Genomic DNA, 26,731 nt, shown 5'->3' on the forward strand with positions numbered 1-26,731 from the left:
GAAGTTTTGATTTCCACAGTACCATTGGGCTTTGCTTCTTATATGTATATTTATAGAAACACACATTAAAAAGTAACTTGTGTCCTACATCCCCCTGCTGACTCAGGAAAAAAACGGAAAGCTTATTTCCTTGTCAGGAATTATTATCCCTTTTTTTGCCACTTGGACCTAAAACCAGTTTGCCAGTGAAGCAGAATTAATGTGCTTGTAGAAAATCAAATTCTATCTCTAGTTGGGAATAATCCTGGCAATTTTTTGAAGAACCAGCTTTTTTTTTTTTTTTTTTGTGCAGTACGCGGGCCTCTGACCGTTGTGGCCTCTCCCGTTGCGGAGCACAGGCTCCGGATGCGCAGGCTCAACGGTCATGGCTCACGGGCCCAGCCGCTCCGCAGCATGTGGGATCTTCCCGGGCCGGGGCACGAACCCGTGTCTCCTGCATCGGCAGGTGGACTCTCAACCACTGTGCCACCAGGGAAGCCCAAGAACCAGCTTTTGATTTTGTATATTCAGGTTTGGGTTTGCAGGAGGAAATCCCGAAAGAACACTGCACATCTTCTTTATGAGAAAGATTAAATAAATTCATCTCTAGTGTCAAGCTACTTTAGATCTGTCTTAATTTAAGATTCTACCATGGTACCTCATAATCTTTGTCTACAGACTAACTTAATTCACAAAAGATCAGAAACTGAGAAGTTTGGGGATTTCTTAGGAACTCAGATTTACAATTATAATTACCCCCTAAATAAAATGTTTGCTTATACAAATTAATAAACTTTCTTTACTGTAGTCTAGATACTTATATGCTCATTCTTCCTGAATGATATTTATGAGTATGCAAACATAGCTGTATTTATCAATAGATGAAAACTTACTGAAAAAAGCAGAATTATTGTTCAGATATACACTTAGAGATACATGCTCAAAGGATATCTCAGTATACTGAAATTTCCAAAGGCAAAATTAGCAGAACCTGGTAATTGTAAACACAGAAGACACTTCTTGCCTATGTTATTTTTCTCTGCCTTTTCTCTGCCTAGCTTTTCCCAGAGGGGTTCACTCCCTTACTATAAGTCTTTTGCTCAAATTCACCTTCTCACTGTATCTGCCCTGGCCACCTTATTCAAATTGTGGTCTGTCCCTCACTTCCCACCTTATTTTCCCCTCACACTGCTTTACTTTCTCTTCTTTCCATCGTATGTATAATCTTATAACATATCTTATTATTTATTTTCTTATTTATTGTCTGTCTCCAGATGTGTAACCTCCATGAATGCAGGCTTTTTTGTCTTGTTTTGTTCATTGATGTATTCCCAGAGCCTAGAACTGTGCTTGGCACAGGGTAGGTGCTTGATTAGTACTTCTTGAATGAATAATCAGGAGTTCCAACTGGACTCGGAAAAGAATATGGAAAATTTCTTTTTCTGTGAGGTTATTTGTACTGTCAAAATGTACAGCTTTTCTTCCTTGGAGAAGCTATTAAGACCAGACATAAGATAAGTTTTCAGTGAACATATGCCATATAAATTTCAGTGAATATATGACATAAATTGTTAGATTCAGTCAATTTGCCCCCCTAAAATTCATCAAATTAATGAGAAAAAAAAAGGAGTCATCATCTTGGTGTCATTTAGGTAAAACCTCTGCTTTTTTGCTTTGTCATATGCAGTTACGGATAAGAATTCTTGATCTCAGTGCCCACCCATGTACAGTCAGGCAAGGCTGTTTTGCCCATGGTCATATGCATGCCGCATCTTTAATGAGAATATTATAGACTGATAGACCTCACAATGGACCTATTCAAAGAGTTTGTAGGTGGGAGAAAGATTTAACTCTAAAAATAGAGATTAGGGCTTCCCTGGTGGCACAGTGGTTGAGAGTCCGCCTGCCGATGCAGGGGACACGGGTTCGTGCCCCAGTCCGGGAAGATCCCACATGCCACAGAGCAGCTGGGCCCGTGAGCCATGGCCGCTGAGCCTGCGCATCCGGAGCCTGTGCTCCGCAACGGGAGAGGCCACAACAGTGAGAGTCCCGTGTACCGCAAGAGAAAAAAATAATAATAATAAAAATAGGGATTAGATTTTGGCATCACATGCTGCTCTTGAGATGAAAAATCTTCTTATTGGAGCTACTTTGTACTGAGAACTGCTAGTCCAGTCTCTGCCCCTTGACTGTTCTGATGAGTGGAGTTCTAGCCCAGCTGCTCACTTCCCTGCCCCAGGCAGCCAGTAGGAGCCAACTGAGGAGGATACTGATGAGAAAAGGAGCCTCTCAAAGCCCTTTCATAATTTCAGTCCTTTTTGACCTACGGTAGACTCCCTTGGGTGCTCCCCTTTTTTTTTTTTACATCTTTATTGGAGTATAATTGCTTTACAAGGTGCTCCCTTTTTGTATAAAGCTCTAAGGGAAGTTATGGGTGAAAGGCAGGACTAGAAGTTGAAAACCAATTACCTAGGATCACCAGCTGTTGCTGATCCAAAGCAGAAGATGCACCAAAGGTCAAATAGCTGATAGATATTTGCTCATGATCAGTCAGGTTCACCCAATGCCAGGTGTGTAGAATTGAGAGAAGATTCTTGGCCAGTAACTGGTTTGGAATAATCAGATTGTGCCATATCTGTATCCTGCGGTTATCCTTTGAATGTCTGCTGACATCCAAGAAATGATGCCAGTTTTACCAATCTGGGTTAGATCAGAACTTTACCTTATGGCCAGGTTTGCTTTCACCTCTCACCACCAAGGCAGAAGCAACCTCACAATACAGCATTGTTATATCCACCCATGAGGCTGCATGGCCAACTGATCTCAGCTCAGACTTGCTGCAATCAACATTTTTTATTGTGAAAATACTGTAAGTTGTGCAAAGAATGAGCATTGTACAATATTAATATCCTAACATTCCATGGGCCTTTTAACTGCAGTGTAAATCAGCCAAATGGTCAAATTCAACTCTTTTCTTTACTGGTAGCCTAGTAATTAAATGACTATAAAAGGATCTGCTTTTTCTTCCTACTATAAATAGGTCAGGGAAAAAAAAGCATATCTTCCATAACATTTAACATATTTTTCTTTTAGAAATACCTAATTTACCACGCCACCCCCCCCCCAGTTGCAGGCATCTGAAATAAAGCAAACTTTCCTTTCCACCAAAAAAAGAAAAAAAAAAAGAAATACCTAATTTAGAAGGCTTATTTATAGCCGTTTTTAATTGTTATTATTTCTAAACATACTTTTAGGTGGACCAGTACTTTTCAGCTCAGTTCAAGAATGATCTGTATGTGCCATCTAAGAAACTTATGTCCTGTGTCCTGTCTAGGACTTTTTATAAGAATAAAGTGTTCAGATCATTGTTTCACAATGTTACCGCTCTTCATACTCAAGCTGAGATATCTAAATGATGTGTTTTCATAAAAGCTCTTGTATATTACAAACTTGGATAGTGCAGTTTTGCTTATTTATTATTTTCAAAGTACTCACAAAAGGCTAATATCAAATTCACAGATGTTCTGGTGTGTATACCTTTAAAATGACTAAACAGGACTTGAAATGCTTTTGGCCATAGAGACTCAACCAGCCTGATTTTTGGCATTTGAGTCTCTTATAACATCTATTTTTTTCCCCCGATAATAAGCAATTGCATTAGGTACCATGTATTGAGGACTTAACAGTGTGTCAGATGCTGCCAGGTACAGTATTTTGATGATTTACAACAAGCCTGAGAAGGTAGTGTTACTTTCCCAGTTTTTTTGATGAGGACACTGAGGCAGATAAGATGTACAGTATTTTACTCAAGATCACAGAGCCAATATGATGATTTACAGCCAGGATTGAAACCCAGGTCTTTGTGACTCCAGTAGATATGATGGTGACTACTCTGGTATCTTCCAATAAGACATGTGCAGAAGTATATGGAAGAAAATTTGTGTAATTTTATATAATATTCATGCAACCACCACCCAAATGCTTGGTGTGTTGGTTAGCATTTTGTACTTTTAAAATTTAAAACATTTTTAAACATTTAATTTTATTATATAAAATTTTCATCTTTCATTATTAAACTAGTAGAAAAAAGTATTCAGTACATAAAAGTAAGTCAGAGAAGAAAAGCATGCATAATCCTGCCACCCAGTAATAACCACTGTAAAATTGGGGTGAGGGATATTTCTTCTTCCAAGATGTAATTATACCACATTCTGCTTTCTTTTTTTTTTTTAAAGATTATGGATTAGATCTCATTCCCTCTCTTCCTTTTTTTTTAAAGGGAGGTTGCAATTTTTATTTATTTATTTATTATTTATTTATGGCTGTGTTGGGTCTTCGTTTCTGTGCGAGGGCTTTCTCTAGTTGTGGCAAGCAGGGGCCACTCTTCATCGCGGTTCGCGGGCCTTTCACTATCGCGGCCTCTCTTGTTGTGGAGCACAGGCTCCAGACGCGCAGGCTCCGTAGTTGTGGCTCACGGGCCTAGTTGCTCCGCGACATGTGGGATCTTCCCAGACCAGGGCTCGAACCCGTGTCCCCTGCATTAGCAGGCAGATTCTCAACCATTGCACCACCAGGGAAGCCCCCACATTCTGCTTTTATCTTCCATAGTTATTAAAATCATATACACTTTATGTAACTCTAAATTTATGTAACTGTTTTTGTGTAATAGTATTTTGAGTGGACATACCATAGCATATCCCTGACTCTTAGAGATCTAGTTACTTTTTCACTGTTGCACTGTAGAGATTATCTTTCCTTTACCGTATTAAAGATTGTTTGCCTCAAACAGACTAGTAGAATTGCAGGATTAAAAGCTATGGATCTTTTAGAATTCTTGATAAATTGTTTTTTCAAGAGCTATGTTACTTTACCTTCTGGCCAGCAAAACAGATGAGTTTCTGCATCCTCACCTGAATCAGGCATTATCACTTCCCTCATTGCCAATTGATAGCATTAAATAGTATCTTAGAGCTTTCTAGGTTTATGTAATAATCCTGATCAAAATTAATGATTTATTTATCATCAAAATAGTATGATGCTGTTGTTGGCATTATTTTGCTTTCAGATTAAGCCTGGCCCTTCAGAGTTGGTCTGGAAATGTATCGATAAATAACAAGATTCTATTGATTGCAGGTGAGAGTACAGTCATCAGGTGGAAAGTGATGCTATCACAGTGCCAGTCTCACTTTGTATCTGTCTGTTCTGTCTTTGCTTATTTTATGCAGACGATTACATAGAGAAAGCAATATGTGGGTCTCGGGGCAGCAAGAACTAAAGAAATTCGATGATGCTTCCCCAGTATTTCTGAGCTGGTATACAGTATACTACTCCCGGAGCAGCCTGCCTCAGTAGAAACAGAACCATATTTCTGAAGAGAGGTTTAAAAAAGACAGTAGAATTGAAACTAACTTGTAGAATTCTTTCAGCTCTTGAGGTAAACAAAACTATAATAAAATATAATTTTTACCATTTAGATTTAGAGTCAAGTGAGTTTGAAGCGTAGATTCATAGATGACTTCAGCATTGGTTATCTTCTTTAGTCTCCCAGTAATATATATATATATATATATTTTTCCCTTAAAGAATTTCCAAAATGCAACATCTTTAAAATAGCCAATATATTATTCATCCATTCATATGTCAGGAGCCCACTTTAGGCCAGCATTGTAGCATAAGGCCTTGGGTGTACAAAACTGAGTAAGACACAGTTCCTAGCTTTCAGGATTACAGACCTGTAAATTTATGTGTGAAATATAAAGAGTTAAGTGCTATAATATGTAGGCAAAAGGTGTATAGAAAGCACAGAGGTGATGAAGGAAAGTTTAATCCAGTTGACCTAGAAGCAGTCGGGAAATATCTTCACAAAGCTCAACAAAATGACAAGGATGGGTTGGAAGGGCATTCAAAGTTGTGAGAATGGCGTGTGTAAAGAAACACAAGGTGGGCAAGGGGTGTGATGTCTTTTGAAAATCACGGTATGGCTGTAGCATAGGATGTTCCAGGAGAAGTTATAAGACATGATTTCAGAGTAGTCAGAGGTAAGATCATTTGAATCATGTGAAAGCATTTAGACATAGTTTGGGAGACAATGGTTAAATCTGTTAAAATTCTCTAGAGCCTATAACCTACATTAATGACATTCCTGTTTAAATAAACAAGATAGTTGGAAAATATAAAGTACTTACCTTTGTATGATTTAATGTCTGCATTTTCTTAGATGTAGTCTTGTACACGTGTCCTCAATAATTTTTCAATACTAGATTCTACGATCTGAAAGCACAGGAATATGGCAAGTCCTTTCGTACAGCTAGAAGGACACAGTAAATCAGTCTAAGTAGGAAGACACAAAGGCAGAAAATTGTGTACTATGTCAAAGACTGCAAAGAAATCACATGGAAAATTGTGTAATATGCCAAAGTATGCCCAGCCATTAAGTGACCCAGGGAATATGCCTGTCAGTATACAAAAAAAGTAGGCAAACATCAGATTGGAAAAGGAGTCAGCTTCTAGCATGCAGTGGCTTTTTGAGATGTATTCTCCAGAGACTTTGACCCCTTAAGCAAGGGCACTGTTTTTTAGTTTATCTTCTTCAATTTATTTCTCTCTGTTAAAATCAATAGCCTTATGAATATGACTTAAAGGAATACTTTCTTGAAGAATCAATAGATTTCAACAGTAAGTGATTATTTATGTTTGTGAATGTCAGAAAGATGATGGGGAGCTGGAAAAGGTGATGATACACTATTGCTGAAGGAACCAACTGGGAAGGTATAACATTCCGGATAAGAACCCAGTGTAGCGATTAAGGGCACAGGGCTGACAGTTGGCTGCCTGGGTTTAAGTCCCAGCACTGTCACTGAAAATCTCTGGGTTCTGCACAGTTATTTAACCTTGTTCTTTAGTTTCTTGGTCTGCAAAATGGGCATGATCAGGGGTTCTCTGAAATGTAAATGAGACATTGTATATAACAAGTCCTTGAAACTAACAACAGTGCCTGGAATGTAATAAGTTCTCAGTTAAACAAGTTATTATTACTTTGACCAAATTGAAAAGCATTCTATTTTAGTGTCCTGGAGCAGTGCACAAATGTGCACTCCAAGCCAGTGTTAACTTTGTGTCTATTGTGCAGCAGTAAATTCATGTACTAGAGATCTACTGTGGATGCTTAGTAAATCTTTTAAATGTTGTTGTGGCATGTAGGCATCTAGAATTTCTCAGATTGGCTCAAAAATGCTTTAGACTGAAGCATACATCTTGAATAAACACTTGTCAAATCTTTTTTTTTTTTTTTTTACTTTTTTATGGGGAGTGGGGCAGGCGGGACCTTTATGTGTAAACATAGCTAAGTAAAGAATATTCTTTCTCCCAAATGTTGTTGCTTAGTAAGTTGGTCTTCACAAATAAGAAAAGACGGTAGTGAAAGCAAAGGCTGAGGTTTACAGAGTGATGGCTATCTATTAACACAGTGTGTGCATGTCACCGTGAATAATCTCAAGGGCACCGTCCCTCTTAATGCCAAAGGGAATGCCCTTGGGAATATGGGAAGGCACATTAACCTTCCGGCCTTCAAAGAAACCATGAGTCAGATACACACCCTTCTCCTTAAGCATTTTTTTTTTTATTAGTTTCTGCTTTATAACAAAGTGAATCAGTCATACATATACATCTGTTCCCACATCCCCTCCCTCATGCATCTCCCTCCCTCCCACCCTCCCCATCCCACCCCTCCAGGCGGTCACAAAGCACCGAGCTGATCTCCCTGTGCTCTGCGGCTGCTTCCCACTATCTATCTACCTTACGTTTGGTAGTGTATATATGTCCATGCCTCTCTTTCCCTTTGTCACAGCTTACCCTTCCCCTTCCCCATATCCTCAAGTCCATTCTCAAGTAGGTCTGTGTCTTTATTCCCGTTTTACCCCTAGGTTCTTCATGATATTTTTTTTTTTAATTCCATATATATGTGTTAGCATACGGTATTTGTCTTTCTCTTTCTGACTTACTTCACTCTGTATGACAGACTCTAGGTCTATCCACCTCATTACAAATAGCTCAGTTTCGTTTCTTTTTATGGCTGAGTAATATTCCATTGTATATATGTGCCACATCTTCTTTATCCATTCATCCGATGATGGACACTTAGGTTGTTTCCAGCTCCGGGCTATTGTGAATAGAGCTGCAATGAACATTTTGGTACATGTCTCTTTTTGAATTATGGTTTTCTCAGGGTATATGCCTAGTAGTGGGATTGCTGGGTCATATGGTAGTTCTATTTTTAGTTTTTTAAGGAACCTCCATACTGTTCTCCATAGTGGCTGTACCAATTCACATTCCCACCAGCAGTGCAAGAGTGTTCCCTTTTCTCCACACCCTCTCCAGCATTTATTGTTTCTAGATTTCTTGATGATGGCCATTCTGACTGGTGTGAGATGATATCTCATTGTAGTTTTGATTTGCATTTCTCTAATGATTAATGATGTTGAGCATTCTTTCATGTGTTTGTTGGCAGTCTGTATATCTTCTTTGGAGAAATGCCTATTTAAGTCTTCTGCCCATTTTTGGATTGGGTTGTTTGTTTTTTTGCTATTGAGCTGCATGATCTGTTTATAAATTTTGGAGATTAATCCTTTGTCAGTTGCTTCATTTGCAAATATTTTCTCCCACTCTGAGGGTTGTCTTTTGGTCTTTTTTATGGTTTCCTTTGCTGTGCAAAAGCTTTGAAGTTTCATTAGGTCCCATTTGTTTATCTTTGTTTTTATTTCCATTTCTCTAGGAGGTGGGTCCAAAAGGATCTTGCTGTGATTTATGTCATAGAGTGTTCTACCTATGTTTTCCTCTAAGAGTTTGATAGTTTCTGGCCTTACATTTAGGTCTTTAATCCATTTTGAGCTTATTTTTGTGTATGGTGTTAGGGAATGATCTAATCTCATACTTTTACATGTCCCTGTCCAGTTTTCCCAGCACCACTTATTGAAAAGGCTGTCCTTTCTCCACTGTACATTCCTGCCTCCTTTATCAAAGATAAGTTGGCCATATGTGCGTGGGTTTATCTCTGGGATTTCTATCCTGATCCACTGATCTATCTTTCTGTTTTTATGCCAGTACCACACTGTCTTAATTACTGTAGCTTTGTAGTATAGTCTGAAGTCAGGCAGCCTGATTCCTCCAGCTCCGTTTTTCGTTCTCAAGATTGCTTTGGCTATTCGGGGTCTTTTGTTTTTCCAAACAAATTTTGAAATTTTTTGTTCTACTTCTGTGAAAAATGCCAGTGGTAGTTTGATAGGGATTGCATTGAATCTGTAGATTGCTTTGGGTAGTAGAGTCATTTTCACAATATTGATTCTTCCAATCCAGGAGCATGGTATATCTCTCCATCTATTTATATCATCTTTAATTTCTTTCATCAGTGTCTTATAATTTTCTGCATACAGGTCTTTTGTCTCCTTAGGTAGGTTTATTCCTAGATATTTTATTCTTTTTGTTGCAATGGTAAATGGGAGTGTTTTCTTGATTTCATTTTCAGATTTTTCATCATTAGTGTACAGGAATGCTAGAGATTTCTGTGCATTAATTTTGTATCCTGCTACTTTACCAAATTCATTGATTAGCTCTAGTAGTTTTTCGGTAGCATCTTTAGGATTCTCTATGTATAGTATCATGTCATCTGCAAACAGTGACAGCTTTACTTCTTCTTTTCCAATTTGGATTCCTTTTATTTCCTTTTCTTCTCTGATTGCTGTGGCTAAAACTTCCAAAACTATGTTGAATAAGAGTGGTGAGAGTGGGCAGCCTTGTCTTGTTCCTGATCTTAGTGGAAATGGTTTCAGTTTTTCACCATTGAGGACAATGTTGGCTGTGGGTTTGTCATATATGGCCTTTATTATGTTGAGGAAAGTTCCCTCTATGCCTACTTTCTGCAGGGTTTTTATCATAAATGGGTGTTGAATTTTGTCGAAAGCTTTCTCTGCATCTATTGAGATGATCATATGGTTTTTCTCCTTCAACTTGTTAATATGGTGTATCACATTGATTGATTTGCGTATATTGAAGAATCCTTGCATTCCTGGAATAAACCCCACTTGATCATGGTGTATGATCCTTTTAATGTGCTGTTGGATTCTGTTTGCTAGTATTTTGTTGAGGATTTTTGCATCTATGTTCATCAGTGATATTGGCCTGTAGTTTTCTTTCTTTGTGACATCCTTGCCTGGTTTTGGTATCAAGGTGATGGTGGCCTCGTAGAATGAGTTTGGGAGTGTTCCTTCCTCTGATATTGTTTGGAAGAGTTTGAGAAGGATGGGTGTTAGCTCTTCTCTAAATGTTTGATAGAATTCGCCTGTGAAGCCATCTGGTCCTGGGCTTTTGTTTGATGGAAGATTTTTAATCACAGTTTCAATTTCAGTGCTTGTGATTGGTCTATTCATATTTTCTATTTCTTCCTGAGTCAGTCTTGGTAGGTTGTGCATTTCTAAGAATTTGTCCATTTCTTCCAGGTTGTCCATTTTATTGGCATAGAGTTGCTTATAGTAATCTCTCATGATCTTTTGTATTTCTGCAGTGTCAGTTGTTACTTCTCCTTTTTCATTTCTAATTCTACTGATTTGAGTCTTCTCCCTTCTTTTCTTGATGAGTCTGGCTAATGGTTTGTCAATTTTGTTTATCTTCTCAAAGAACCAGCTTTTAGTTTGGTTGATCTTTGCTATCGTTTCCTTCATTTCTTTTTCATTTATTTCTGATCTGATCTTTATGATTTCTTTCCTTCTGCTAACTTTGGGGGTTTTTTGTTCTTCTTTCTCTAATTGCTTTAGGTGCAGGGTCAGGTTGTTTACTCGAAATGTTTCCTGTTTCTTAAGGTGGGATTGTATTGCTATAAACTTCCCCCTTAGAACTGCTTTTGCTGCGTCCCATAGGTTTTGGGTCGTCGTGTCTCCATTGTCATTTGTTTCTAAGTATTTCTTAATTTCCTCTTTGATTTCTTCAGTGATCACTTCATTATTGAGTAGTGTATTGTTTAGCCTCCATGTGTTTGTATTTTTTACAGATCTTTTCCTGTAATTGATGTCTAGTCTCATAGCATTGTGGTCGGAAAAGATACTTGATACAATTTCAATTTTCTTAAATTTACCAAGGCTTGATTTGTGACCCAAGATATGATCTATCCTGGAGAATGTTCCATGAGCACTTGAGAAAAATGTGTATTCTGTTGTTTTTGGGTGGAATGTCCTATAAATATCAATTAAGTCCATCTTGTTTAATGTATCATTTAAAGCTTGTGTTTCCTTATTTATTTTCATTTTGGATGATCTGTCCATTGGTGAAAGTGGGGTGTTAAAGTCCCCTACTATGATTGTGTTACTGTCGATTTCCCCTTTTATGGCTGTTAGTATTTGCCTTATGTATTGAGGTGCTCCTATGTTGGGTGCATAAATATTTACAATTGTTATATCTTCTTCTTGGATCGATCCCTTTATCGTTATGTAGTGTCCTTCTTTGTCTCTTCTAATAGTCTTTATTTTAAAGTCTATTTTGTCTGATATGAGAATTGCTACTCCAGCTTTCTTTTGATTTCCATTTGCATGGAATATCTTTTTCCATCCCCTTACTTTCAATCTGTATGTGTCTCTAGGTCTGAAGTGGGTCTCTTGTAGACAGCATATATATGGGTCTTGTTTTTGTATCCATTCAGCCACTCTGTGTCTTTTGGTGGGAGCATTTAGTCCATTTACATTTAAGGTAATTATTGATATGTATGTTCCTATTCCCATTTCCTTAATGGCTTTGGGTTCGTTATTGTAGGTATAGTCCTTCTGTTGTGTTTCTTGCCTAGAGAAGTTCCTTTAGCATTTGTTGTAAAGCTGGTTTGGTGGTGCTGAACTCTCTCAGCTTTTGCTTGTCTGTAAACGTTTTAATTTCTCCATCAAATCTGAATGAGATCCTTGCTGGGTAGAGTAATCTTGGTTGCAGGTTTCTCTCCTTCATCACTTTAATTATGTCCTGCCACTCCCTTCTGGCTTGTAGAGTTTCTGCTGAGAGATCAGCTGTTAACCTGATGGGGATTCCCTTGTGTGTTATTTGTTGTTTTTCCCTTGCTGCTTTTAATATGATTTCTTTGTGTTTAATTTTTGACAGTTTGATTAATATGTGTCTTGGCGTATTTCTTCTTGGATTTATTCTGTATGGGACTCTCTGTGCCTCCTGGACTTGATTAACTATTTCCTTTCCCATATTAGGGAAGTTTTCAACTATAATCTCTTCAAATATTTTCTCAGTCCCTTTCTTTTTCTCTTCTTCTTCTGGAACCCCTATAATTCGAATGTTGGTGCGTTTAATGTTGTCCCAGAGGTCTCTGAGACTGTCCTCTGTTCTTTTCATTCTTTTTTCTTTATTTTTCTCTGCATCAGTTATTTCCACTATTTTATCTTCCACCTCACTTATCCGTTCTTCTGCCTCAGTTATTCTGCTATTGATCCCATCTAGAGTATTTTTCATTTCATTTATTGTGTTTTTAATCGATGCTTGATTCATCTTTAGTTCTTCTAGGTCCTTGTTAACTGTTTCTTGCATATTGTCTATTCTATTTCCAAGATTTTGGATCTGGGAAATAGAATCTTGGATCAGCTTTACTATCATTATTCTGAATTCTTTTTCAGGTAGACTGCCTATTACCTCTTCATTTGTTAGGTCTGGTAGGTTTTTATCTTGCTCCTTCACCTGCTGTGTGTTTTTCTGCTTTCTCATTTTGCTTATGTTACTGTGTTTGGGGTCTCCTTTTTGCAGGCTGCAGATTCGTAGTTCCCGTTGTTTTTGGTGTCTGTCCCCCGTGGCTAAGGTTGTTTCAGTAGGTTGTGTAGGCTTCCTGGTGGGGGGGACTAATGCCTGTGTTCTGGTGGTTGAAGCTCGATCTTGTCTTTCTGGTGGACAGGTCCACGTCTCGTGGTGTGTTTTGGGGTGCCTGTGGCCTTATTATGTTTTTAGGTATCCTCTCTGCTAATGGGTGGGGTTGTGTTCCTGCCTTGCTAGTTGCTTGGCATAGGGTGACCAGCACTGTAGCTTGCTGGTCGTTGACTGAAGCTGGGTGCTGGTGTTGAGATGGAGATCCCTGGGAGGTTTTCGCTGCTTGATATTATGTGGAGCTGGGAGGTCTCTTGTGGACCCGTGTCCTGAAGTTGGCTCTCCCACTTCAGAGGCACAGCACTAACTCCTGGCTGCAGCACCAAGAGCCTTTCATCCACCCGGCTCAGAATAACAGTGAGAAAAAGTAGAAAGAAATAATTAGTAGAAGAAAGAAAGAGAGATTGAAAGAAAGGAAGAAGGGAAGTAAGGAAGGAAGGAAGAAAGAAAGGAGGGAGGGAGGAAGGATGGAAAGAAAGGAAAGAAAGGAGGGAGGGAGGGAGGAATGAAAGCAAAAGGAAGAGTGAATGGAAGAAGAGAGGGAGGGAGGGAGGAAGGAAAGAAAGAAAGAAAGACAGGAGGGAGGGAGGGAGGAAGGAAAGAAAAAGAAAGTGGAAAGAAGAAGGGTGGGAGGGAGGGAGGGATGGAGGAAAGAAAAAGAAAGAAGGAAAGGAGGAGCGGAGGGAGGGAGGGAGGAAGGGAAGGGAGGAAAAAAGAAAGAACAGGTAAAGTAAAATAGAATAAAGTATGAAATATAGTAGCGTTATTAAAATTAAAAAGTAATTATTGAAAAAAAACACGGACCGAAAGAACCCTGGGACATATGGTGGAAGCAAAGCTATACAGAGAGAATCTTACACAGAAGATTACACATACACATTCACAAAAAGAGAGCAGGGGGAAAAATCAAAAATCTTGCTCTCCAAGTCCACCTCCTCGATTTGGGATAATTCGTTGTAAAAAGAGGAAAAGGGCGAAAAGTCTGAAATCTTGCTAAGTCCACCTCCTTAATTTGAGATAATTCGTTGTAAAAAGAGGAAAAAAAAAGGGGGGAAAGTCTTAAATCTTGTCCTCAAGGTCCACTTCCTCAATTTGGGATGATTCGCTGTCCATTCATGCACTCCACAGACGCAGGGCACATCAAATGGACCGTGGAGCTTTAATCCGCTGCCTCGGAGGCTGCACAGAGAGATTTCCCTGTCTCTGCTCTCACAGCTCCCGGGTCTCAGCCTTAGACCTGGCCCCGCCTCTGCGCGTAGGTCGCCGGAGGGCGTCCGTTCTTCGCTCAGACAGGACGGGTTTAAAGGAGCCGCTGATTCGGGGGCTCTGGCTCACTCAGGCTGAGGGGAGGGAGGGGAATGCCCTCTCCTCGCGCACCAGGCAACAAAAGGGAAAAAAGTCTCTTGCCTCTCCGGTAGCTCCAGACCCTTTCCCCGGACTCCCTCCGGGCTAGCACTAACCCCTTCAGGGTCTCTTCCTGCCGCCAGCCCCAGACCTCTCCCTGCGCTCCGACTGAAAGCCGATACCCGAGCCTCAGCTCCCAGCCCCGCCCGCCCTGGCGGCCGAGCAGACAAGTCTCTCGGGCTGGTGTGTGCCTGAGGGCACCGATCCTCTGTGCCAAAATCTCTCTGCTTTGCCCTCCACACCCCTGTTGCTGTGCTCTCCTCCGCTACTCCGAAGCTTTCCCCCTCCGCCACCTGCAGTCTCCGCCCTTGAAGGGGCTTGTAGTGTGTAGAAACCTTCCCTCCTTCACGGCTCCCTCCCACTGGTGCAGGTCCCGTCCATATCCTATTGTCTCTGTTTATTCTTTTTTTCTTTTGACCTACCCAGGTATGTGGGGAGTTTCTTGCCTTTTGGGGGGGTCTGAGGTCTTCTGTCAGCGTTCAGTAGGTGTTCTGTTGGAGTTGTTCCACGTGTAGATGAATTTCTGATGTATCTGTGGGGAGGAAGGTGATCTCCGCGTCTTACTCTTCCGCCATCTTCCTGCCTCCCCCCAAGCATTTTTACTTCCTTCTGAATCTGTCTGATTGAAGAAAAGTGTGCTCTGGGCATTGCTATTTTAAGAATCTCTTTTCTCAGAACCCATGCTTGATAAATCCCAGCCGTACCTTAGACACGTCTCAGGATTCACCTGCCATGCAAGTGAAGAAGAACTTATTCTTGTCTCACAACCTAGTAGTAAAGAGGGACTTTAGAAATGAAACAAATTCCCCTTTCACTTTCTGGAGAAATGGGAGTTGTGCTCTTCATTTCTATGTTTGTTTGATAGACCTTGAGATTTTTCTATTAAACATTTTCCCCAAGAGGAATTTTTATCATTGTTCCTAGCTTCGATCCTATAATTGAAGGGGGGAAAAGAAAAAAAAAAAAGAAGCAAAGTGAAAGTCTCTGTGGGAAATGATGAACACAGATATAAAGATAAAAAGCTCCTAAACCAGTGTTGGCCACCCTGGCAGGTTTTATTCTGGTTCCCCATGTAGAAACTGATGACACACACATAGTAGAGAGCAGCTTCCTGTTCAACTCATTCAGCTTGGTACACAATCATCAGAGGATCAGTGTCTCCCAACATGGCAGAAATGCAGGATACCAATGGCCTGAGTGTGACTGATAAAAATAATCAAATAATTTGTTCTAAGATTTAGAAAACAGTGCAACTGATTTTGTTCATTACAATTGACATCCTTTAGCATATGGTAGCACCTACTTATATAGTTCTGAGATTTACAAAGTAGAGTTGTTCTTAAGTTTTTTTTTGTTTGTTTGTTTGTTTGTTTTTTGTTTGTTTTTTTTTTTTTTTTTGCGGTACGCGGGCCTCTCACTGTTGTGGTCTCTCCCGTTGCGGAGCACAGGCTCCGGACGTGCAGGCTCAGCGGCCATGGCTCATGGGCCCAGCAGCTCCGCGGCATGTGGGATCTTCCCGGACCGGGGCACGAACCCGTGTCCCCTGCATCGGCAGGCGGACTCGCTACCACTGCGCCACCAGGGAAGCCCTGTTCTTAAGTTTTAAAAGTTTGTGTCACAGAAACCTTTATTGTTATCAAATTGTCATACTTTGATGATTTAAAAGAGACTGTCTAAGAACATGTAAGATCAGTATTAGAGGTGTAAGTCCTGATAGTCTAATGTATTTTTACAATGTTTCCCCATCCAGGGCTAGGAAAGCATTGGCAACCATGGAATTCTTATACTCAAGGGGTGAATGGAAATAACTGGAATTCTACTTCAAAAGGGGGTGGTATTGGCAGTGACTATTCTTCATTCCAGGTTATTCATTTCTGTTGCCTGGAGAGATATTATAAAATGCAATTCTGGATGATCTTCTTGGCAAGGGTAGCATCGCAACAGGCATACAGTTTGTAAGAATTGATCACTCCAGGCTTCCCAGGGCAGCTGGACCATGATTCCATTGTAGACAGACATGAACCTAATTCTAGAATAATGAAGGGAAATATTGCTCGAAATTGGTCATTTTGTCTTATTTTCAATTTTAAGTAGAACTGCTGATTTGAAACCAGGCGTTTATTTACTCTGTGCTTGGAATTGGTTTGAAGCAATTCAGCCTGAGCGTATGTGAAACAAAAGTGATGTCATTCTAAGCAATGAACATGTTTTTCGAAGCTGTATCACATTTCAACACACACTCTTGCGTTTTCCGATTTCTCTTTTCTTCATCTCCTTCTTTATATTTCTCTTGTCCAGGGTTTCTCAACCTTGGCACTGCTGACATTTGGGGTGGATAATTCTTTGTTGTGAAGAGCTGTCCTGTGCAGCATCCAGGCCCTCTACATACTTGATGCCAGTAGCCAGTCCTCCTCCAGTTGTGCAAATGTCTCCGGACATTGCCTTATATGCTCTGAGGGGCAAAATCATCACCCCCTCTGAGAACCACTGGGGTAGATGCAAAGAAAAAAAGTCTGCAGATTGAGCCCTGAGAGCCCTGCAAACTTTAAAGACTGGGGAGATGAAGAGGGAGCCAGCAAAGGAGAATGAAAAAAGAACAGATGGTGGAGTTGGAGAAGAAATAAGAGAATACAGTGTCCCAGAAACCAAGTGAAGAAATGTCACAGAAAAGAGGGGGTTACTGTCTGTGTCAAATGCTGCTGTTCATCAGACCACTTGAGATGAAGCCTCCTTCTTTAGGGATTTAACATAAGAGTGATAAAGTATAGAACAAATGGATTGCTGCAAATTGGAAAATGTACTTGATGGAGCCTGTAGCATATATTTTAAGATTGAAATACAGAGGATGGTCACAAGCCAAATAATTTTTGTTGTTGAAAATAGTATAAAATGGCACTTTAGAACCTGTGACAGTTGGGATAAATTGAATACATGCTAATAATTTCTAACATATCATATATTTCAGTGGAAATCCTAAGCTTTGGTGCCTAGTCCATTGTAAGGTAGTATATGATAAGTCATATGTTATAATACGAGTTCAAGTGCTGATATTTGTGAATTTATATATTTATGAGTGGCTTCCGGACAACCCATAACAGTGTGACTCTCAGCCCCTTGAATTCTTAAATGCTTTCTTGAGTTGGAGAGAAGAGACTGCTTTCGGATCTAGCAAACCAAAATTAAAGGATGAAGGTTTGCCATCTGTAGGGGATTCCTATGTCAAAATAGAAAAAGGGCTTTAGACCTTCCTGTTATTCAGGGTAATCCATGTGGTGGGTTGAATAATAGTCTCTCTAAGATGTCCATGTCTTAATCCCTGGAATTTGTATTTTACCTTACAGAGCAAAAGAGACTTTGCAGATATGAGTAGGGTAAGGACTTTGAGATGAGGAGATTATTCTGGAATATCTGGACAGGCCCAAAAAGGCAAGGAAACAGATTTCCCCCAGAAACTCCAGAAGGAACGCAGCCCTGGGAACACCTTGATTTTAACCCCACAAGACTCATTTCAGACTTCTGACCTTCAGAACTATAAGATAATACATTCATGTTGTTTTAAACCACGAAATCTGTGGGAATTTGTTTCTGCAACAGTGGAAAAGTAATACAATCCAATTCATAAGGCAAGTTTTCCTCATTACCAGCCTTCTCAAAGTTAGTGCCTATAGGCCTTATTTATGTCACTGAATGAGAGTTCAGATTTTGAAGTAGCAGTGTGAATACCCTAATCAAAATCTTGCCGTATTATTATTTTCAAGAGCAAAATGAAATTGATAGTCTTTGCTTGGACAATTAGGTGATATCTCATGGGTGAAAAAAATGTCTGCCATTTTTACTACCTTGCTAATATGTCATTGCTTCTTCTTGTCCTTGCTAGTTTTTACTCAGGTTTCATTTGTTATGTAAATTTGATTTGGTGACAAAAAAGTGTCCATGAGTTATACCATGAAATAATCTTCATCATTGCTGAGCTGTTTTCTCCCTAATCCAGAAATAGTGTTTGGGACATATTTTCTCATTGCTTCCCCAATACCCTTTCAAAATTTATATCCAGGAGAAAGTTAGTGCAATGGTATATTTAATCACCCAATAGTTAACATGAAGACACGTAATTTTTTCCTTGATAATATTTTCCAGCTTCTTTAAAGTTGTCTGAAGCAATGAATGTCAACTAAAACTCTTTATAAATAGAACGAGGTAGTTAACAGCACAGAAATGTATCATCTTTCAGTTCAAACAGTTTGCCCTTGAGTATAGAGAAAGTGCTCTCAGATTTAGGTATGTTTATGCTTATTTATATAGTTATCTGTGCAGCTGTCATTTTGATTTAAATCTGGGAACATTTTATGTCTGAATTGGATTTAATCTTGTAAACCCGAAATCCTGTTTCCATTCCATTGTGAATAATCATATGCTTTTTATAGTGTTTTTTCACTTCTGGTTTTAGTCTCCAGCTCTCAGATAAATCTATTATCTACAGAACATTCAGGCTTCTGCAGGATAAAGACAAACAGAAAACAGATGTTTATATTTGACTCGGTTTTATTTTTATACTTTTAACATTTTATATTAATTTTATATTTCTATGGTCAGCAGGCCATTCGAGTGGATGACAAGTTTTTTTTTTTAAGTTTGCAGCCTTGACACAAGCCCATAATTATACATTGTACAACTTCTGGCCCAAGAAAATTTCATATTCAGGGAAAAAAAATCACTAATACCTCATTTATGTTACATAGTAGATTTTAAGGCTGTAAGAGATAAAATTTAATCTGGTGACAGGGTTGTCACTCAACTGCTCTTATTTCATAGGAGCCATTTCAGAATTATAGTGCTTTCTGTATTATCTTTATTATTGTATTTTAAAATAATCAACAAGTGATCATTTCTTCATTGGAAATTCAGATGAAAGCTTTCTGTTTCTTAGAACAAAGAGTGTTTCTTTAAGGACATTAGCACAATGAAACTGAATTGCTGATGAAACTACTTTCTGGATTCTCTTTCTGCATGTTGCCTCTCCTGTTGAGAACATACTGGTTTGTTTGTTTGTCTTTTTTATGGCCGCTAGAGTTAATGTTTTACCATGACTAGTATCAGTAGCTGATGTATTATATAAGACAGTTACGTGAAAATTGTAGCTTGAAGTGACAATCATTCCCAAAGAATCAGGATGAGAATATTGAGAGCAATACTCTCAAACAAAACAGAAGCTAGAAATTATTTTGTCAGTGCAGGGCTCATTATAAGTTTGCTTTGCGGTGGGAGGAGATTTGTCTAATTAAGACCACTGATACATTTTTGGCTAAATTTTTATTCAGAGATTGTGGCAAGCTTTACTCTTTTTAAGGAGATTAGAAACCTCTGTCAAAGAATTCTTTCTTTCTTTGATTTACTATCCTCAGAAATCTTTGATTCTAACTTTGGCATTGATTCTTCCTGATCTGTTAGGTTAAACCATGTCTTCCAAAACAAAAATATTCTTGTACCTCTCTAGGATGCAATACTTCAGGATTAAAGCTGACCTTTACTCTACATGATGATTCAGGACACAGCTTGACTGACATAATGCCATGATTAGCCTAGCCATTTTCTAAACTTTTCTCGGAACAGGAGAATATTCATTCTTAAGTAAAAATTTAAAGAAGGTCCCATCTGATAATTCCTGGGAAGAGCAGCAATTCATTAAAGAATATCCTTCAGTTCATACATGTGCTTCAGTAACTCCTGCGGCTACAGATGCTGACAGTGTAAGTTGTGAGGAATATGCCAGAATGTTTTGACTTAGAGTAGTAGAGTCAAACTTCAGCCACATCTGCCCACTGGAATAGAAGTAATTAATGCCAAATTTCTCTGTGAGCATACCTTTTTTTTATTCTGCCCTCTCCCATCTCCAAGGCTTTCAGTGCTCTCCACGGCAAACCAGCATTCTCCATCTCTGTTTGTGGAATCACTATCTGTCATTCTTTCCCCTTCTTCTTGCATCCAAGTCACATAATGTTATATGCATGAGTGAATCTGTTTTTTTTTAAAGCAGGAGGAAAGAAAAGAAAATTAAGCCATGAATTTCAGTATGTACTTTAATTATTAGCGGTAACAAATTACTGGCCACCTACCTTACAACCTACTGCAACCTTGAGCTAAGATGCAGTCCTAACTCTGCTGCAGTTTTCAGAACTCCACACCCTGTGACTTTCCGCTACACTTCCAACCTGGCTTTCCCCACTCCAAAGCATCTGCCTGATCTGATACACTCCTGGCTTAGCTCAGGCCTAACACCACTGCTTCTTCCCAGCCAAGAGCACTTGCTGCTGTCCAGCCATCCAAAGCCTAAAGGGTCCACATCAAAGCACCAACACATATTTTTTTCCTGTCTTTCTAACCAGATTAGTAGAGGCAGAATTTTCTCCTTCATAGGGATGTTTTTTTTTCCCATTCAATGGCATACTAACCACACTGCAAATGAAAAAGATCATTAAATTTTGAATGGATGGATGGATGGATGTCAGCATTTTTCATCAACAACTGAAAGTATCTAGGGAAACAAAGGTAATTAATTGGTATCTGGCCAATTTAAGAGATGGCATTTTTTATGGAGCTGTGTGTATATGTATGTGTTTTTTTACACATTTTGAAAGTATTTTCTCCCCAAAGATCTTACTTCCAATTGTAAAAAGAAAGTCAACAAGGAAACAGAATTTATCAAGATTTTTTTTAAGTGGCAATGGGAGAAAAGATATGTTGACAGGAAACATACAAGCAACATTCTACAACTGGTCTGTCCTAAGAGGAGTGTGCTTTCCTAGAAAGGATATGTAGCCATGTCATTAAATCCATTGTATTAATGTAACTCTACTTTGATTGTGGCCTACTTTGGCAATAGAAAGACTGAATTACAAAAGAATGGTTTTCTCACCTTAAAGAGAACCTGTGATCTTTAAATTAGAATCTAGGGGAAAGCAGGATGAGAAGTAGAGGTGTTTGCAGCTCAAAAAAGCTCAGAAATCACACATCATTTGCTGGGTCAAACGTAACAGATTAGAATAACACCCTTTTCTTTAGTCATGGTTTGTCTTGCAATTATAAAGTCACCATTCATTTGTATTAATTATGGACATATTCCACTATTATTCACAAAACTATGCTTTGTCAGAATTTCTGGGCACAGAGTTAATTCCCAGTTATAATTTACTTATGAATAAAAACTGCTGAAAATTTCCCACTATTTTTAATATAGAAAAATGCCTCTATGAAGTCTTGGTGGAATTCTCAAGAAAGTGACACAGTCCAGCCCTGGCTAGAGCTCCAGGAGCACAACTTCGGGATCCCTCACCAGAAAACCTTCCTTTATATCCTTATCATATTTTAACCACCATACACATCCACTGAGTATCTTGTTGGCAAAAAGCAGTGTATTTCCTTCAGTCTCTGGGTCTTGTTGACCTCAAACAAATAGATGACCAGATATTTCTCCAGCAAAGATGGGTTTATTGGGGATCAGCAGAGAATTGCAATTTGGGGTCTACAACCATGGCAAGCCACGTGCAAGTCACCACAGAGGAAGGAAAGGAGAACGGCTCTTATAGAGGGGAAAAGGAAGTGGGGAGGGCAGTAGTAAACAGAGTCCATGGCTTTTCATTGGCTGAGTTGTTGCCACGAAAGAAGAGTCTTCTTCCTGTTGGGCTCTGCTGTGGTCGGGGCAGGAGAGCTCCCCCTTCTGGTCTCCTGACGCTATTTAATTGAGGTTTCTGTTCATTGGTTTTTACAGTCTGCAATTCATATGTGTCCTATAACTACTTTCAGAACCTTGAATTATTTTCTGACTTGAATCAGCAACGGAACTAAAGGAGAAACCTTAAAAGAGATGTGGCCTTACTGAGTAACATACTTTCTCAGCTTCACACTCTTCACACATAGAAAGGTGGAAACTTTCTATGTACCAGGTAGATCAGCCAAAGTAGGAGATGCTTTTAGGTCTTCTTTTCTTTTCTTTCCTTTTTTCCCTCACAGCTTAATTTTCCCTTTCACAACTCCTTGTGTCTCACACATACACAGTAGCTGTAAAAACAAGGTCACTGACATAAAGGAGCTCAGGTCATCTCCCCAAGGTGCTCATTAGCAATTATCCTATGTGAAATGCTACCCACATGAAAATTTTGCCATTCTCAGATGAACTTGTCTGACTTCTAAAGGAGTGCAGGTCACCTGGCAGAGATCTTGATGTGAGCATTAAGGGACTCTAGTTACTAGGTACTGGTTTCAGTGGAATCCCAGGAGTTGAAAAAAAAAAAGCATTTGAATATATACATACCCTTTAAGAAGTGTTGTTAGTCAGAACAATAAATACAAATCATAAGCAGCTACTCAGAATAGGTCAGAATAGAAAAAGCATCTAGGAATGTTTTGAAACGAAGTACCATGATAAAGAAATCCAGCTCTTTAAGGATAAAGGATAAACCGTTGTTTTGATTAATTATGGACTAATTATTATTCACATTCACTAATTATTTCATTATTCACATTGATGACAGAAGTAAAAGGGGAAAAAAGGGTAAATACAAGCATGACAAGCTCAAAGCATATCAGTATTTCATTTGGGTGATCCTTATTTGGTTGGTTACTTTGTAATTATAGCTACAGAATCACCTCCTGAAAAGTATTAAGTACCTACAGTTAAAGGTTGTGCTATATGATTGTGCCTTTAAGACTTCCTAAACAAGAGTCCATACCATCTTGAAATTGCTAGTTATCTGGTAATAAAACAATGTAGTGTTACCATTATACCCAGCTATGGAGGCCTGTCACAATATGAAGTATTATTGGATTATTGTTGAAGCTTTAGGGAAGCCATCTATCCACATTAAATAGTAAGTGGGCCAGCGGCAAGTCATTATTCATCTTGACTATAACTGAACCTTTACCAAAGAGATACCAGAATGGAAAAATAGTTTAAATCGCCCATTTGGCTAAAGAAAAATTTTCTTCTAAGTAAAATGGAAAAAGCATAACATTCAACTATAAATGATAAATTTTGGTTACTCAATTGAAGAGGTAAGAGTTAATGCTTCCTTAGATGACTCCCTCTTTTAGAAGAAGCCAAAGCTTAGTTCTAAATTAACCCAAAGCATTATTTACCTTTTTTATTTTTTGTGCATTTGCTTATTTTTAATATAATTTTTAAAGGTTACACTCCATTTACAGTTATTACAAAACATTGGCTATATTCCCTGTGCTGTAAAATACAACCTTGTAGCCTATCTTATACCCATAGTTTGTTCCTCCTGCTCTCTCACATCTTCATTGCCCCTCCCCTTCCTCTCCCCACTGGTAACCACTAGTTTGTTCTCTATATCTGTGATTCTGCTTCTTTTCTGTTATATTCATTACTTTGTTGTATTTTTTAGATTCCATATATAAGTGATATCATACAGTATTGGTCTTTCTTATCTGACTTCTTTCACTTAGCATACTGCCTTCCAAGTCCATCCACTGTTGCCAAAGCATTATTTAAATTTCACCATAGTGGAAAATTTTTGTAAGATACGATAAGTAACTTATTTTTATTATAGCATTTATAGTTAAACAAGTATCAGTTCCTATTATTGACTGCCTGTGACCCAGATGTAACCTAGACAATTGATTTATGTTTACCTACCTGCTTGATGATAGCTATTACAATTTTTGGTAGTTTTGACCAATATGCAGTATGTGGCCACGTGACCCTGAGCAACCAATGTCATCAGCACCCGCCCCACATTTCCTCTTCTGTAGAACAAGGAAATTTGTCCCTCGCAATTCTCAAATTCTGCATGTTTATGTTGATTGACTTGTTTGTCCTAGCTGTGTGGAATTGAAGATTCTTAAAGAGATCTTTAGAAAACATGCAAAAGAGAATGGTCCTTGCCAGGAAGCTAGTAGTCCATTAGGGCTAATTCTTATTCTAGAACTGAAGAAATTTGAGGAAGAAATACAGAGACAAGATTTTTATTCTATTGTTAGTTCTTCAAGGCACATTATTTTTCCCTTAAGCTAGAATGATAGGATCATATGGACAGTCATTTAACTTGGTTCATAACTGTAAGTAATGTAATTAATCTAACTATAACCAAACTTGGAATTAGATTGACTGAGCAAGAGAAAGAATGATAAATAATTGTAAGGAAGAGTTTTCAGTGGTATATATAGTGAATTTGTTATCCAGGAGGTGAAGAGGATTGTGATCAAAGTGTTCCACGCCCAGAAAATATGATAGTTGAAACAAACCTGTAGAGATTTCTCTTCATCTTTTCGCAGTTAATCATTGTGCCGCAAAGTTGCACAATAGCCTTGCAAGTCAGAAGGAGAGTTTAAGGAATTCTTATAACTTAGCAGACACACCCTTCTTTCCTCCAAAAGTTTACCACAGGCGAGCAGGGAGATCTGAGGCTACTTAACATCTAAGCCAGGTTCCTAAGCCATAACATGAAAGTAATGTTTTACCTACATTAAGGATGATTAGGAGGATTAAATAACAAAGGTTTTTAGCACTATCTCTACCCACAGGAATCACTCCCTAAATCATAATACCATGACTATTGTCACTTATCATTACCTTTATAATTTAGAAAAGAATATATACATTTTTCATATTACTATTATCTACATTAAGTTCATAAATTTTGTTTTTCTTGAGTGAGTCCTTGCTTATATGCATGTAAATGCAGTGATTCTGACATTTAAAGTAATGCCATACACTTGCAAACTTCAGAGAAGTAAAGCAATAAATATAGTTACGGCCAAAAATACTCTTTTCTTGAAATGTTCAATAGTTACAGTTTCCACAAAATCCTCTCATTTCCACTTCTCTTTGAAATATAGAAATAGTCTCTTTCTTTCTGGAGGAAGAAAATGGATGGTATGTTTTTTTCTGAATATTTTATTTTTTCGTTATTAAGACATTACTGGGAAAGCACAGCTGTTCATTTACTCAGTTAGTGTTCACTGAGCCCCCATGTGCCCAGGTGCATAAATATTTTCCCCTATTAGAAGATTTGATATGACAAGATCGTGATCATTCAACAGGTATTTATTAAGCACTTACTGTGTGCCAGGTCTTGTGTTTCCAAGAGTTTGCGACACTCAGTGGAAGTGATTTATTTGACACTATTTACCAGTTGATTTCGGGAATCCCTGCTTTATTTGGTGGGGTTCACCAGGTAGGTCACTTGCACTCACTGGAGGAGGAGTGATGCTTCTGTAAATAATAAGATCCCTCATGAGTCAGCAATACATGGTAGTGGTTAGGGGAAAAAATATGAAGCCTTTTACAAGTAATGCTCTTCAGGTTAATGCATTTTGCTTTTTGTATTATATCTTGTAACTTATTTTTCAGCCCTTTCCATTTTAACCTGAGTGAGGAATACCCATTTTAAAAGAAACATTGCTTTATCATATCAGAAAGTATACTCAGATGTTTCAGTTATTTACACAGCCTCTGTTACTTTCTGTTGAATCAAAGTCTACAAAAGCTTTGTGTTTTTTGTTCTTTATGGCATTATCAATACTATTGTTCACTTCTCCTTGGTACAATAATAAACCAGCAGGACGTGCAGATTTTATTTAGTTAGACCTTCCTGACTGAAAGTCCCACCTAAATCTGACTAACAAAAAGAGAAAAGGACTAATGGGCCCCTGTGTTCCATTATCTTTTTTGTTAATCTTGTGTTGTCTCTCCATTCTTAATATTGCTTGAGTTCTGTTTGTTTCCCAGAGTATTTTAAAGCAAATCCAAGACATATAATTTCACCCATAAATATTAACTGATAAGAGCTTTTAATAGATTATGACTGTTAACTTTCTGATTTTATTAAAGATTTTTTAAAAAACAATTAGTTTGTTCAAATATGGATCCAAAAAAGTTCTGCATGTTACCCTTGATTGTTATGTCTCTCAGGTCACTTTTAATCTAGAACAGTCCCAGATTTTGATTTCTTACCACTGACATTTTGAAGAAATAAATTCAGCTGTCCTACAGAATGTCCAAAGTTTGGCTTTATCCCCTATCTTTCCTATAAGCAGGTAGTAAAATCAGATATTTGATAAGATTCAAGCTCAAGATGTTAGGCCACTGTACTGTAGGTGGTTCTGTGTTCTTCCTATTGCATTGTATGATGTCTGACAGGCCTATTATTGATGATAATACTGAAATTTAATACCTGCCTCGCTTGGTGGAGAAGACGTCAGGAATCCATCCTGGGGGGGGGGGGGGGGCTTTAAGTCATGTAGCTTAATTTTAGTGTTTTAAATCATCAAGTGTTTCTCCAAAATCATTTTTTAGTATCATTAGCCTATTAGGAAGATGCCATTTTAAAAGGCCTTCTTGTCCTAGGACACAACTCTGTCACCTAATATTTTATTTCCAATAAAAATAATTCCTTTTAAAAAATTCATCTATCCAAATTGTCCAACAAACTGAAAAATAATT

General features: G+C 38.4%; 1 protein-coding gene across 1 annotated transcript in view; it reads left to right on the forward strand.

The window, feature by feature from the left end:
• The window catches only part of ELOVL6 (ELOVL fatty acid elongase 6), a gene marked incomplete at both ends in the record, with an annotated part of 140,146 nt that overhangs the window by 60,689 nt on the left and 52,726 nt on the right, over positions 1-26,731 (forward strand). The window lies entirely within an intron of this gene.

The sequence above is a fragment of the Hyperoodon ampullatus genome, assembly GCF_949752795.1.
Source record: "Hyperoodon ampullatus genome assembly, chromosome: 1".
NCBI lineage: Eukaryota > Metazoa > Chordata > Mammalia > Artiodactyla > Ziphiidae > Hyperoodon > Hyperoodon ampullatus.